The following is a 15,584-nucleotide window of genomic DNA, read 5'->3' on the forward strand; positions in this document are numbered from 1 at the left end:
AAGGAAGGAAGGAAGGAAGGAAGGAAGGAAGGAAGGAAGGAAGGAAGGAAGGAAGGAAGGGAAAGTCCAAAACACTTGTGGTTGGTTAACATGCCCAAGGACTGGGGATGTAGCTCAGTTGGTAGACTGCCTGCCTAGTCATACTCAGGATGTAGCTCAGTTGGTAGACTGCCTGCCTAGTCATACTCAGGAAACCCTGGTTCCAACTCCCAGCACCACATAAATAGGGCTTGCTGGTTCATGCCCCTAATCTCAACACTTGGGAGGTGAAAGGAGGAAGATCAGGAGCTCAAGGTCATCCTCTGGCACAAATTGAGCTCCAGACCAGCCTGGAAAACATGAAACCCTAAAAAAAGCCCCAATACTTGATTACTGAGCACTATATGCCCCAAGTTAGGCTAAGTAGTGTACACAAGTGATCTTCGAAATTTCTTCCTGTGATGATCTGGCACAGCCTACTGGCTTCCACTCTTCAGCGGCAACTGAGGTTTAGAGAGAGGTTAATAAACTCATTCAAAGATCCTGGGTTCTAGGCTCCACTTTCAGGAAGAAATATGACAGAATTGTGTTGGACCCTTCTGGTTGGGTCTACAAATGCATAGCTCATAGTGGAACCCACATGCACACAGAGCAAGCCCTGCTTACTGGGGAGTGTGTACCAGTTGATAGTGCCCTGGAGGGGCTGCTAGCTGTTGGCCATCAAGTTGTGGGTCCCACTTGGTGATACTAGAAGTATGGAATTTGGTGAGCTCCATTCCAGGCAAGCAAAGGGAGAGGTGCCCAGTGTGGATGTGGATGTGAGAGGGAGAGCACTGAGAAGCAAGTGGGGGATTCTGGGAGGCAGCCAATGGAGGCTCTAGTCCATTGTGTGGAGGACACACTCTAAGTGCAGTCCTGCCACCAGCCAGCCCATTTACCCATCCATTGCATCTTCTGAAGGAGCAGGGAAACTGAGGTCCAAAGCAGTGGGCTTTGTAAGCACACAGCAAGTTTGTCTAGTCTTAGAGTCCTGGCCAGGTAGGGCCAGAGGTGGGGCCGGATGCGGGGAGTAGAGACCTCGGCCCTGAGCCTCCTTCCAGAGAGGAGAACCAGCTGGGAAGCTAAACCTAGCACCCTGGAGCCTTGAGCCAAGCTTCTGTGGGAGAAGCAGGCAAAAGAAGGAAGTATCAGGTTCAGGCTGCAGTCAGAGAGCAGGGTTGCAGTCCAGTGTGAGAGGATAGCCACCAAACCCCCAGGGAGGGAGCTTTCAAAAGACAATTCCCTGAGAGAAAGAGCCTAGAGGAAATCGGTGGGGAGGCAGAGAGACTGCATCCTTAGCTGAAGGAGACAAGGCAGTTCGTGGTCCACCTCTGCTTGTCCATAAACATCTGGCATCAGACTTGGGGATACTGGTCCCTTAAGTCCTTACCGGCTAAAGCAAAGCTAAGCCAAGTGGTTGAACTCTCAGCCTTTCCTCTCTTTTGCTGAGCGACTTCAAGAAAACAACCTTACATCTCTCTGAGTGCAGCGAGCACCTGGTACAGAAGGGCTTGTGTCCTGTCCGTCGTCTCCCCCCCTTCTCCCCAGCAGAGCTGTTTAAGAAAACAAAAACAAAACAAAACAAAACAAAAAAAACGCCTGATGTTCCTCCCTTTGATTGAAGGGGAGTGCTTGAAGGTGTTGCTTGAGGGGACTGTACCCTGGGAACCCAGTGGACAGGGAGGTTGGGCTTAATTCTACGTACATCCTTAAGGAGGAAGAACACAAGCCACTGTGACCAAGCTTTTTCAACATCCCTCCTGTTTCAGAGGGTCCACTGAACTGCACCACGGGGCAGGTATCCAAGATCCCCCCCACCCCCGAGAAAGAGCCCTATCCAGGGGCACACAGCGGGCTCCGGCCTCCAAACCTGGGGTTCGTTTCCAACGGGTCTCCCTAAGTTAGAGACTCCCCTGCTAGGGGCTCCCAGATATCACCAGGCTGAGGCCGGGATTCAGAGAGAAGACTTTGGAAAGGGAAGCCTAGAGGAGGGAAGGAAATCACGATCAAGTCAGGGGATCTGAAGAACCCCTGAGAGCTGACGATAGACAAGTTCACAGAGGGCGAAAAAAGCAAAAAGAGACACAGACCGAAACAGACAGACGGACAGAGGAGCGCCGCGCAGGGCGCCAGGCGCCGGATGGCTAGGCGTCCAAGCCCTGCTTCTCGTCGCGCCCCACCCCGCCCAGGAGGAGCGCCCCACCGACCCATTGACCCACTCGGTTTGCGCAAAACCTGCGCCCTAGGAGTCCTGGCCAGGCCGCTGGGGCTTCATTCATTTCTTGACTAATTAACTGGAAGCTTCTTGGCCCCTTCTTTCAGGGCTCGGGCTCAATTAATTCGCCGCTGGCGGTGGGGAGGAGGCTGTGACGCGGAGGCGCCGCCTGGAGCCCCTTTGTGAAGGGTTGTCTGGGCCATATTGATTACACACACACACACACACACACACACACACACACATGCACGCACACACGCACGCATGCACACTTTCCCCTCCGATTGGAAAAACAGTCTTTGGAAGGTCTGCATTTTCAGTTTAAGGTTTTGTGTCACCCTGAGTCCCCACCTTCACCCCCACCCTTAAGTTTCTTCTGCTCCAGTGTATATATAAGCCATTGTCTACTGCCTTGTCAACAGCCAGCATCTCAGGAGGCTGAGGATATAGCTCAATTGGTAGAACGCTTGTCTAGCACACACAAGGCCCTGAGGTTGATCCCCCCCCCTCCCCCACGGAAAAAACAAGTCAGACACCAGCCTGGAATCCCAAATCTGGGAAATGGAGGCAGGAGGATCACAAGTTCAAGGTTGCTACATAGTGAGCAAGTCCAAAGCTAGCCTGGGATGCCCTGTCCATCAGCCAATCAGCCAGTCAATCAATTGATCATTCAATTAATCAATCAGTAAATAAATAAGACATTGAGGTAAATCGGCTCCTGCAGGAGCCTGTCTGTGTAACCCTGGGCACAGATTTCATCTGTGCACTCTGTCTGGTTCTGTCAAGGAGGTAAATAGACTCCCTGATGAAGGAAAGCTTTCTCCAACGACCAATGTCGTTTTGGTGAGGGTTTCATAAATGTCTCCAAGAAGCTGACTCCTCAAGAGGGGAACTAGGGGCTGAGAAGTGTGAACCTGAGGGCAATGGTTCCAGGTTCAAGACAGAAATCTACCAAGGAACTTGGAAGACCTCAGGACTAGGTGCTACACTGAAGTCCTTTGCCCCCGGAGGCAGTGGGATATTATTTCCCAGCCTTGAATACCTCAAAGCTCACCAGAAAGGGGCTTGAAACTTCTTCCCAGCCACCCACATCACCCTCCCTCCAGTTCAGCTGTTCATCTAGGAGAAATTTGAAATGGGGTGGAACTCAGCAGGCAGCTACAGGGCAGATCTGTCAGTTTCTCCATGACTGGTGAGGTCCCAGTCTATTGGATTGACCTCACGAGGGGGATGGCCTTTCTTCTTCATCCATCACCCTAACAAAGTCTAGGCCAAAAATATAGACAAGAGGAAATCACAAGTGCCTTTGTAAAGCTGGTGGGAAGTGGCTCAGTCACCTGAAGATGACCGGAGCCAGTCTCATTCCCCTCTGCTCTCCTGTCAGTGACTGGCTTATTTTTTAAGTTTTAGGACCTCACTGCATGCGCTAGAGATTGCTCTAAGGTGACTGGGGGCTGATGGGGATGGGGTCTGTAAAAACCATGAAACTATAGAAGCAGGTTATAGGAATGCCTTGGCTGTCAATATTTTAACAGCCTGCTGGTGAGGGAGAGTCTCTAGCAGTCTATCAGGAGGTTTAAACCCATTCACAAAAAGCCATAGCTGTGAGCAAAGGGCCTTTGCTGGGTGGAAGAATGTAGAGGTTTGGTCTTTGTAGCAAGCACTGCTAAAAAAATGTCCTATGAGCAACTAAGGTGGGGTCTTGATCCTGGCATCTGCTGACACTGCTGACACTGGACACACCATGGTGACCCATTGCTAGACCAATGACTCCCAGAAAATTTTCTAAATTCCCAGCCTCTGCCTCCCTGGGGAGTTTAAACCCATTCACAAAAAGCCATAGCTGTGAGCAAAGGGCCTTTGCTGGGTGGAAGAATGTAGAGGTTTGGTCTTTGTAGCAAGCACTGCTAAAAAAAATGTCCTATGAGCAACTAAGGTGGGGTCTTGATCCTGGCATCTGCTGACACTGCTGACACTGGACACACCATGGTGACCCATTGCTAGACCAATGACTCCCAGAAAATTTTCTAAATTCCCAGCCTCTGCCTCCCTGGGGAGTGCAAACCACCCAACCCTACCTCTCCAGTGTAGGGAGGGAGAGTTGGGTCTTCCAGAAGACCTTGAACTTAAGTACTGTCCCACCTCCACGCTTCCTAGATCTCAATTTTTCTCCTGTTTGAAATGGGTCAAAATGTATCTTTGCCTCAATAAACAAAACTCAGGACGCAAAGCATCAAACTTGCCCATGCAAGTTTCCAACACTTTACACAGTTATCTGGGGCTTAGAATGGGCCCAGTAAATACTTGTGGAATGTCCTAGTGCAGTTTTTCTGTCTTTTATACCAAGTGTCTCTTCTCTTTACCATCTTAGAATAGGTTGCTCTTCCTCATCTTGTTTTTCATATTAGAATCCATTTGGGGAAGTACTTAGTAAGCTTGGTATTGATTCTCTTAAAATGTATTTTGAAGCAGACACTGCTGGCTTGTTATTTGCTTGTTTTTTTTGAGTGTAAGTTTCTCTATGTGGCCCAAGCAGGCCTGCAACTTGCTGCAATCCTCCTGCCTCTGCAGCGCTGGGACCACAGACATGTGCCACCTTGCCCAGCTATGACATTCATTTTAGCTCTAGTGCAATGAGAATGCCCCCTGTAGTCTCTGTTTCTCATTTTCTTCTTTGACATTTGTTCTTGCATTGACGGATTACTTACTGAGCACCTAACACTTGCCAAGGACTTCATCAGAGTCAGAGTTCTGAGTTCCCTCTCCTGAAACTTAGAAAGTAGAAAAGCCACCTCTTCACACAGACCACGGAGTCTGTGAGCTGCATTTGGTAAGAGTGATTGTCTCTTCTTCTCTCTTTAAAGTACTTATGACACCAAGCCCAGGGCAGCGCCTGACCCACTGCACATGCTCAGTAACTACTGAACGCACATAGTCTCTACCCAATATGGTGGAGCTGGCTTCCCTCTTGGTGTTGAGCAGCCACTCTGCAAACTGCCTATGATTTTATTTTGTGACAAGGTCTTGATATGTGTAGCCCTGGCTAGCCTCACTCCCAATGTAGACCAGGCTGACCATGAGCTTATAGGGGGTCCTCCTGCCACTGATTTCTGAGTGCTGGGATTACAGGTTTGGAAGACCACCAGGCTACCTGCTACACCCAGGTTCCCAAGAGACTCCAAGGAGGAGTCCTGAGATTGAAGTGTGAGCGTTCCAGTCCTGGGGTTCCCACTTCCAGACATATGGATGGGTCCCAGGAAAAGTTCAGCCACCATAATTTGTGTCCAGAGACTGGGGTGGGGCTGGGGTGGGGGTCACCAGATTTTGCAAAAGGGGGTGAAATGCGCTGAGATCCAGAAAATCATGTGGATTTTGCACACCTCCTCTCACTGCCTGGTTCTCCCCAACCATTCACCACTCATCCACCAGTCTCAGTTCACCGCGCTGGAGCAGGTGGAGTCTCCGAAAGGAAAAGCACATTTACGCTGCGCCCTCTGTCCCTCCACTAGGCTCTCTCTAGTCTCCCCTCGCTCCTCCTTCCAGATCTGTCACTCATTAGCTGACCTCTCCCTCCCCAACCCCCTCGGAAAGCTTTGGCCTAGGATGTGTTCTGAAACGCCATCTCCGAGCCTCAAAAACGAAGCCTTTCCCGCAGCCCAGTGCGTTCACCGAGGTTCTCTTAGTCCCCAAGAGACACCCGGAGGACCACCCTCCGCCAGCCACGTCTCCCCCGAGCGCCATCCAGCGGTGACAGGGCGAGGGCACCTTCCGAAGAGGTCCCGGCAAGCCTCTCCAGGAGGATGGAGGGTCCCCAGTGGCCAGTGGTTCCTTCCTCTCTTCTCTCCCCCAAAGCAGGGCATCTCCACTCCAGCAGTGTTTAGGAATGATGCGGGTTCACCAAGCTTTCAAGTCCCCCCTTCTATTTATGCACAACGTATGCACCCGGCAGGCAGGGAATGAGTCAAAAGATGGGAAGGAAAATGGGCCACCGCTCCCTGGAGATTACCCTGTGGCAGCTCAGGGGGTTCAACCGCGGCTGGGGTGAGGCCGATAGGTCCCTGCATCGTGGACATCTTAAGTCCTGCCTTTCTGATTGTACACCTATGACCTTATCCTGGATGGAGTCCGGCGCCTAGACGCTGTGCCCTCACTTGCAACCCAGACTGAGAAGGTCCATCCTCCAGGCCCGCGTGGGTGTCAACAACCAGCTCAGGTTCCTCCCGAATGGCAACTCATCTACTCCTAAACGCGAAGGTGGAAAAACATCACTTTTCATACACCTGGGATGTTATCGCTAATTTTTGGAGAAGTGCCTGTATATACACACACATATTATTGAGCAGTGGGAGACTTAAAAATATCGAAGGATAGGGAAGGACGGTGTATTCTCCAATTCCCTGGTAATTTGTAACAGGCTGGCTTTATTGCTCCAAGAGTAAAACAGTAAGTGTGTAGCTACAGAGCTAATTTAACTCTGTCTATACTGATCAAATAGGAGTGTGCCCGTGGGGTGTGATTGCAATGCGTTTTTTAATCTGAGATTTAATTTTATGTGGGTTGCTTGAAATCCCCAAATGTACACAATCTGACCCACAAAGAATATTTAGAAGTGCAGATGTAACATTCTCTTTCATTCAAATAGTGAAATGGAATATAACATCCAAGTTGCATGGGCATCTCAGGAAACTCTTCACGAACTGGGAGGATCTAAAGTGCAGTTCTAGAAGGATCCTGGCTCTGTACTCCAGATTTTAATCTGAAGCTGGCGTCTGATATCCCAACCAAAGGGGTTTTTCTTGGTCCCCAGTCCTTCCCTTCATCTGTACCCGGAAAGTTTCACAGTCTCACCCATCTCTTAAGCTAAAAAACTTCATCATTCGCCTCTCATAATCTATAAAAATCTATCCCACCCCTTAAACAAAATTATAGCCTACAGTCAAAAGGCCTTTCACTGACTTCAACAATTCTTAAATTCTAGACGGTGAAATGAAAGAGAGAAGCCTTTTGGGGTTATTCACAGCCTGAATGCACGAACATAAAAGTGAACAAAATCGTCGTATTTTAACTTGTCTAACAGAAAAATCTTAACTCCGCCGGAGCGTGTTTCCTCCTCTTCTTGTTCTCAAAAGGACTATACTGCGGGGAAGAGGGGAGGGAAGCCGCGTGGAACGAAAAGGGGAAAAGAAACCGCGAGGCGTTATTTACACCTGCGAACTTTGGATGCTTGTATTCGGCCTCAATTGGTTTAATTGTAAATCTTTTCCGCATGGCCCCAACTCCTGGACCCCGAGTGTCTGGGTTTAATAATATGTCCCCAGCACCCCAGCAAGGCCGAGTTGAAAAGAGAGACTAGCCTCCCTCCCCAGCTCCCTTCTCCCGCTGCTCTGAGGTATTTAGAACAGTCATCCCCTTCCTCCCTAAAGCAAGCTTGAGGTACCTGAAACTCGTATTTTACGTCTGAAGACGCGGAGCCAAGTCAAAAAGAGGCTGGGTTCCCTGCTCCCATCCTCACCCTGCACCTCAGCTTGGGGGCGGGGAACGACTAGCACCGGGGACACCTATACTACAACTCCCCGGGCTTGCAGCGGTCGGGCTGGCTTCTTTCTAGAATTATTTGCGGAGAAAACTTGTAAAAGCCCCCAGCAGTGGCGGGGAAGGACGCTGCCTCCTCGCACCCTCCCGTTTCCCACAAACCTTGCACAGTTCTCTTCCCGTCCATGCTGGTCTCCCGGGAGGCGAGCTCCTGGCAATTAACTGGTTTTCCAACACTTTGAGAAACAAGAGACCGACTTCTGTACTCCTTTTTTATTTATTTATTTTTCATTTTTCGCATCCCCCCACCCTCTAAGGTTTTCGGCCCCCAACCTCGACCTGTGCTTTGCAAACCTAGGCTGAAGTAAACCTGCTTGGGGGGGGGGGGTAAAAAATAATGTCAGTATGGAGAGCCAGATTTCTCTTTGAATCTTTACAATTTTGCTTTTCGTTGTAAAAAAAAGAGATGGGGGATGGAGAGAGAGAGAGAGAGAGAGAGAGAGAGAGAGAGAGAGAGCAGCGCTCGCGGCTCCGGTGCCGCCTCGCCCCGCCCCGGTAGCTGCCGAGCCGGGTTACCTGCGCCGGGTTACCTGCCCGACGTTCCGGGGTTCCCGGGCCCATCGCAACCTAGCCCCAAACCGGAGCGCTGGGGAAGGCCAGCTGGGTGCCAGGCCCCCGTGAGCACCAGTGTGACGTTTGGGGAGAGATCCAAGCCCCGGCTCCACCCTCGGGTGCGACGGGGATCCCAGGCAGCAAGAGTCTTTTCAGGTTCTGCGCTCGGCGAGGCCTGGATCTGCACCGAGGCCCGTCCAGCTTCCGTGTTTGGAACCCGGGTAAGGAGAGGGGGCAATCGGCCAAAGCAACCCCCCTGGGTTGGAAAGCACCGAAAGTCGCTTCCGGGATGCCCAGGCTGTCCTTCACTCCCAGCTCCTTCCTAGGGACCCAGGTCTTCCTTTTCCCTAGGGAAAGGGGTGAAGAACGCTGCGAGGGAGGCGCTGGAAGCTGAGGTCAGGCTCCTCTTCGCCTGCTGGAAGAGTTTTATCTATGTTGCCTGGTGTCGAAACGATTCCAGGCCTAGGTGCTAGTCAAAGCAACTCTTGGGAGAAGGGCTCTCACAACTCCAAACATTGTGCCCATCTGCTTCCCTCTCCTTTCTCTAAAAGATAAATGAGAGGGTTTTTTCTTTTAAGAAAAGAGAAACTTCCCAGACTGTATTCAACCCCCAAAGTGGAGACTTTTAAGGGATTCTGGGATTTTCTTGAAAGCCTCCAGTGGGCACTGGATGTTTGCTCTATCATAACACACAAGATGTAGGGTAGTTAAAATATGCAGGATTGTTTGTGCTACTGGGAGGCAAGGGTGGCTGGGTGGAAATAAAGCCTCCAGGTCCTCTTGGTAACCTGGGAGAGGTGACTAAGATCCTTAGGGAGGTTAAGTATGGTGCAAGAGCCACAGCTGTCCCCTGGGCAGACAGTACAGGGTCAGTGGCCCTAGAAGGTAGATTCAGACTAAGGACCTGTCCCTTGGCTCCAGGTTCTAGAGAAGTGAGTGTGGTCAGTTTGCCTGACTGAGAGAGCTGCTCAGTGACAGGCCAGGCAAAATGAGGATCCTGAATCTAAGAGTTGGCAGCAATTTTTCCAGTGCCCTACCTGCCAGGTGAGTCAAAAAACAAGGTCCCCCACGTGTGCCTTATGAATACCAAGATAAGTTTAGGAAAGATTATATATTTTTTTTAATCTCCTCCCCTGCCAGGAAAGTGTAAAGAAAGAAAGACTTGATGGGTTTTCAGTGGGAAAGTGGAACCTGGAACCTCAGGTGACTGTCCATCACGTGTCTCAAGCTGACTCCCAGGGACAACTCATCTCTTGGGGGCTATTCTGGGTGTAAAGGGCTCACCTGAGTACACCAGTGCTTTACCCCTCTCTTCACCCTAACCATTTTTGAGACACAGTCTTCCCTTTGGAAACATGGGTGAGCTGAATGGCTGGCAAACGGCTGGAGGGACACTACCAGAAGGAAAGGAAGGGGGAGGAAACCTGGAGAACAAGGACAACTTCTGCATCCCTACTGCCTTCATCTGTGTCTTGCTTGGAGATAAATGAAGCACCAGGCACCCGTGCACTTTGGGCTCTTGTGCTGTATAATTGAAACCCAGTACGGGGGGGGGGGGAGTCGTAATGGATATCGAGCACAGATTGAGAAAACGTGTCCTGGGCGACCAGGGGACAGTTAGTTCAGCAGATTTGGAGGCACCCATCTTTCTTGGGCCTGTCAACTTTCCTGACAGTAGCAGCCATTGAATTTGCCATGCCCTCTCCCTTACAGAGCTCCCTGTCCCTTCTGCCCTATCTGCTCCCAGGGGGTAACACCCCAATGGCCCAACAACCCTGGCACCTAACAAAACTTGAGTTGGTGTGAACCAGAGAGAAGCAAACAAACTCAAATCACATAAATAAGTTTCCCGCAGGTGAGGGCTGGAGAGTGTGTTTCACACACACACACACACACACACACACACACCCCTCCTTCCACCCTCTTAAAAGGCTTCACACACCCCACTAGAGAAAATCCTGCCCCACTAGAGAAAATCCTGGCAGGGCTCACTGAGGGGCTATTTACATCGTTACCAGTCTTGGCTGGCACTTTAGAAAACTGGTGTTGAAGAAAAAGGTATAAGGTGGTCAGAATGCCTGGGGACAAAAGTTAGCTCTGGCCTGCATCCTGCTGATTTTAGGTCAGATAAAAGAAAGGAAAAATTCCTAGCCCTTTCTTCGCAAATTCATTTCTGCTAGACTAAGTAATGTCCACTACTTTACTTACCTTTTTTTCCCATAATTGGGTAAAACACACACACACAAAGACAGCATTGAAGATGTTGATTGGCTTGAAATTAGGAAACCACAATTAGTTCCTTTTCCTGAGAGGAAAAACCTTCACAGATGTATAAAACGTACCACCCTCTCCAGACCCCCACACTGCTCCTCCTGACCACCTCCTTTTCCCTTTCAACTCATCTAAATCACTAGTTCTGTCTAAATTTGCCATTTTACACCAATGATCCACTTTGATGAGAGGTAGGTGTTAATAAGAATAATATGGAAGGTGAAATCTTTTCATTTTGTCTCCGCCAAAATCGTATTTACATTAGAAGGAGGTATAGTAAACATGAAATAAGTGCGTAACAAATGACCCCTAGAAACAGCATAAACCAACTGGCGCCAACCTGAGCCTGTCTACTAAAAATACTGCTTCCCCAAGCTAGACAGCTCTGACAATCTCCTCTCTCACACAAGCTTCAGACTCTTTGCACTGGATTGCCCTGATCAATAATTTAGAAGGATGTCAGAGGACAGAGAAAAATGCGTTACAGGAAAGGAAAGCTATGTCCTGCTGGAACAAGGCAGGAACTAGGAGCTGGACTTTGGAGCCTGGCCTGTACCCCTTCGCTCTGGGCTCCTGCCCTGGAGAGGGGAGGGAATCATAAGACATAGGAACAGGGATGGCAACCCAGTCAAGAAAAAGGTGACTTTGGAGAAGTTAAGAGAAGGGGAAACTTGCAGTCAAGACAAACGGGCTAAGCCACTGTCTGTTACCATGCCCCCCACCCCCTGGCAAAGAAAGGGGGAGAAGTGTTTGTTAGGACCCCGTGAAGAGGTTCCAGTCTGTCAAGGATACTGGAAAAGGAGAGAGAGAGAGAGAGAAAATAAGGAATTTAGAAAGCACCAAGATAGCAGGGGAAGCAGAGGGGAAGAAATAGAGACAACAAATGGGAGAGATGGAGAACTGAAACCAAGAACAAAAGGACAGGAGAAGGGAAAGTGGAAGGGAAGGGGAACACAGCAATCCCATTTGCAGGCAGAGAATTCTCAATGGGGATGGACGGAGACAAGGAGATAAACCTGGAGAGAGGAAAGGAGGAAGGGAGGGAGGGAGGGAGGGAGGGAGGGAGGGAGGGACAAAGGGGAATGCCTTGCTCTGTCTGGTCCAACCAAGAGGGTTCCTGTCCTAAGCAGAGAAGAAGTTAGGACTCTCACTCCTCTTCAAAGGGGCTAACCACCAATCTCCAGACCATAGAGAACTAAACTCTCTGAGCAAATTTTGGTGAGCAGGGGATAAGGGAGAAAAGCTCCTTCCAGGATGAAAGGCAAGCCTCTGGGTCTGAACAGAATCCGCACAGCACAAGGAGAGTGAACCGAAGTAATCAGCATCATTCATACGTGTGTGCAGGGGTTGTGCTGGCAGAGACCTGCAGGGAAACTGTCAATGCTGAACCAAACCAGGTAGTCCAGAGACTGCTGAGCTGGGATCTATGATAAGAGACCACATCTCTGATGGGAGAAATTAGAAGAAGGGTGGGAATCCCACACCCTTGACTAGTTAGTTTCTAAGAGAGAGCATATCAAAAAGGCTGAGATCTCAGAATCAAATGTGCCAGGGCATTGGGCCCAAAGAGAGTCATTTCTACCCTGCCAGGCTACCAAGAGCCCCTCCCACTGTAAGAGCTGATGCCTTGACTTCCCCCAACTTCATAATTAGGCCTCAGACCTCCAGGAGGCACTCATGGGCCCTTATGCCAACAAGATTGCCATTACAGCAACACATTGGACTGAATAAAGCCTGGTGGTGAACCAGGGTGAAGGTTTAAGAGGGAATAAGCCTGCAACAGTATCTCTGACAGAACCTGGCCAGACCTCACACATGCTGAAGAGAATATTTACAGCAAAGTTGCCAAAGCCAGCTGCCCCACCCAGCCCCCAGTCCCCCCTCCTTTCTTCCCCTCTCTTTTTTGTAAACTTTCAGATAAACACCATTTGATCACAAAAGGGTCTGTGTGTCCCCTTCAGAGTGTGAGGAAGATGGTGCCCTAGGAGAAAATGAGATATCACGGAGGTTTCTGCCCATTTCTCTATGTGCTGGCTTCCCAATGCCTGCTGAGGACAATTGGTTTACCCTCTGCCATATGCACACTTTCAAAGCCCCATCTTTAAGTATTTTCTATGTGTACACATTCGATTCTTTTTGCTTCAGACGTGCAAGCATTACAAATGTGGAGCTTTAAAAATTTATTTATCTTTTTCAAAATTCCAGGCCTACAGTTAAATAAAAAAAGACTCTTTCTGCAAAAGATAAAAGAATATTCTAGAGACCCCCGAAGTTCTGTGAATCCTTTCTGAATCAGACTGTGGGCTCCCTCTGCCTGTCTTTCACCCAATTCTCCGATCCTGTTGAGGGACTGGCTAAATTCAATGTCTTGGGAGTCTTTTGTTGAGTCTCAGGCTGAGGGAGAGGAGAGATCAGGATAAAAAAGAACAAGCACCTATGTGAGGATTATGCCAGGATTCAAGACCCCTAGCCCTGTGGGTTCTCCGGGAGGCCAGGCCTGGCACAAGTCGTAGGAACGTACTGGCCAATGTTTAACCTGAATGCAGTGGCCACCAGGCCTCTTTTGTTTGTTCGCAAATTAATCACCCAGCGCATGGCCGGCGCCAGAGTGGGTTTATCACCCACCAGGAGGGGGGCACGGCGGGCACGCAGAGACAGAGAGGAGTTCGCACCTTCCCTCTTTTGATCCTAGAATCTCGGCGGTCTCCCTGCAGAATACGAGCCTCCAGGGGCAGAGTCTGGGAGGCCAGTCATAATTGGCGGAAGTTTGCAGACCATTAGCAAGATGTAGGCATTTTCGATTCAGAACCCCGCAAACTTGCTTCCCCCTCCCCGTCCCACTCCCCGGCGCACGGGAGTAAGGGGTGGAAGACAGAAGTGGCGAACTGGGGTGACCCCAGGGTTAAATTAGAGCTACAGACAAAAATAGGCAACTGAAGGAGGGGCGGCGTGAGGGTCAGAAATCGCTCTGGGTCTACGCTAGAGCCAAAAGCAAGGCGAGATATTTACAAGCAAAGTCAGCAGGCTCGCCTCCTGTTTTCAAAGCAGATCGCGAGGCCAGAATGCTGGGGATCGGGTACCCAAGTCACTCCTGCGGGCCTGCGGGCCCTCGGGGCACCGTGTGGGTGACTAGGGGGTCAATCACAATGCCGCTGCAGAATTGCTTTTCTTGCACTCTACGCGGGGAGCAGAGATTAATTGGCCGGGGCAGACAGAACAGATCTCAGGGCTCCAGGGCGGCTCTGGATAGCGTAGCCAGCTGCCCTAGACTGGGGAGGCCAGCGCTGTGGAGAAGGGGTGACCCTTGCCTCCCGAGCCTCCTGAAACTGTGTGGCCACCTTCGTGGTCGGTGGGCAGAGGAGCCGGGCCTGGCCTCCTGTTCTCTTGGGAATCGGCAGCCAGGGACACTGGAAGGGGTGTTATAAGCCACCCCCTTGGGTACCAAGTCTCTTTCTTGCTTCTTAACCATGGGTAGTGAGAGACAGGACAGACAGAAAAGGGAAAGAAAGGGTCGAGATGGCGAGTCAGACCAAGTTCACAAAACGGCTCTGTTCTCTGTGGCGACATCAAGGAGAGCTCAGTGCTGGCGCCAAACGCCCTTAACCATGTGCATCAAAAAATGCGGCGCTGGAAAAACTTATAGCCTCAAATGCTCTTCCTTGTCTGGGAGGGACTGGCCTACAGGATGGCCTTTCTACTTTCCAGTGGCTACCACTTCGGACTTGCAGTCTGTAGGGTGCTGGAGGTCTGGTCCACGAGGTATAACGTGAGACAGAGTTGTATTGGTTCACACACACACACACACTTCACACACACACACACACACACACACACACACACACACACTCAAGGCTAAACTTCCAGGCACACAAACAGCCCTACTTCTGTTCCCTGTCCAAGTCCCGAAAGTCTTCTCACAGGAAAGGGAAAAAACACTACCCTAAAATTTCCCACCACTTAAATACAGAAGGCCTAACTCCCCCCCCCCCCCATGAGGACTGTGGACTGGGGGAGTCCTCTGACCCTAGTACAAGTTGCAGTAACAGGGTTACCAAATCACTGACAGATCAGGAAGATCTTCCTCTCCTAGTCCTCACCGAACCCCCCACCCCCACCCCGATAAGTTGGAACCAGTCCCCCGGCCTCTGGGGTAAGGGGGCGTTTCACGGTTTGTTTTACAAATTCGCCCCCGACTCCGGCGGCGATAAGTCCCCGGGGTGGAGAAAGAACTAAGGCACCAAGAGATAAGTGCGATGCCTGAGGAAGATACCAGGCGGGCGCACCTCCCCCAACCAGGTCTCCCAGCCTTGATCCGCAGCTCCGTGCCGAGCTGGCCCCGAGGTGAGGGCAGAGGCTCCGAGAAGACAGGCCCCACAGTCTAAGCGGTCGCGGCACTCACTTGTTCCAGAGCCTTCATTCTCCTGTCTACACCCACACCCAAATCCGGGTGGAGCACTGGAGTCCGCATCCGAAAACAACAGAGAAGCAGAGATAAAAAGGGTCAGTAAATTCATTAAAAATAAAAAAACACCCCCCCCAGTCTTTCTCGCGGAGCGAGAGCAGACTGGGCCGGGCGCGCAAGCTGTGTACGTGTTTGCGTGTACGTGTTTGTTCGCGTGGGGTGTTGGCGCGCATCTGGGTGCAGATGCCCCGGGGCCGTTTGGGTCTCTGCACATGGCTGCGGATGGGAAGAGGGGGTGTACACACTCGTGTGCCGAGATCTGTGGGCATCCATGCGCTGGTGTCTCAGGAAGCCCTGATGCGAGGAAAGCCGGAGCCCCGAGACGCACGAGCTCCGGGACCCTGACTTAGAGGAGGCCGGGCGGCTCCACGTGGGGCCGGGAGAGGGAGAGCGCCGCCGGCCCGGCTGCCTGCAGCTTTTGTTAGAGGCGCCGAGCGTCCGGAGGGGAGGCTCAGCCTCCGGCTCCGCTCGCCC

At 51.0% G+C, this 15,584-nt stretch overlaps 1 long non-coding RNA gene across 1 annotated transcript in view; it reads right to left on the reverse strand.

Moving 5' to 3' along the window:
* Positions 1–15,185, reverse strand: part of LOC115072775 — a 28,409-nt gene extending 13,224 nt beyond the window's left edge. Inside the window, exon 1 of the long non-coding RNA XR_003851787.1 lies at positions 15,048–15,185. This is a non-coding gene — a long non-coding RNA (uncharacterized LOC115072775). The remainder of the gene's footprint in view (positions 1–15,047) is intronic.
* Positions 15,186–15,584: the final 399 nt, after the last annotated feature.

The sequence above is a fragment of the Nannospalax galili genome, unplaced genomic scaffold, assembly GCF_000622305.1.
Source record: "Nannospalax galili isolate Female #2095 unplaced genomic scaffold, S.galili_v1.0 scaffold120, whole genome shotgun sequence".
Classification (NCBI taxonomy): Eukaryota; Metazoa; Chordata; class Mammalia; order Rodentia; family Spalacidae; genus Nannospalax; species Nannospalax galili.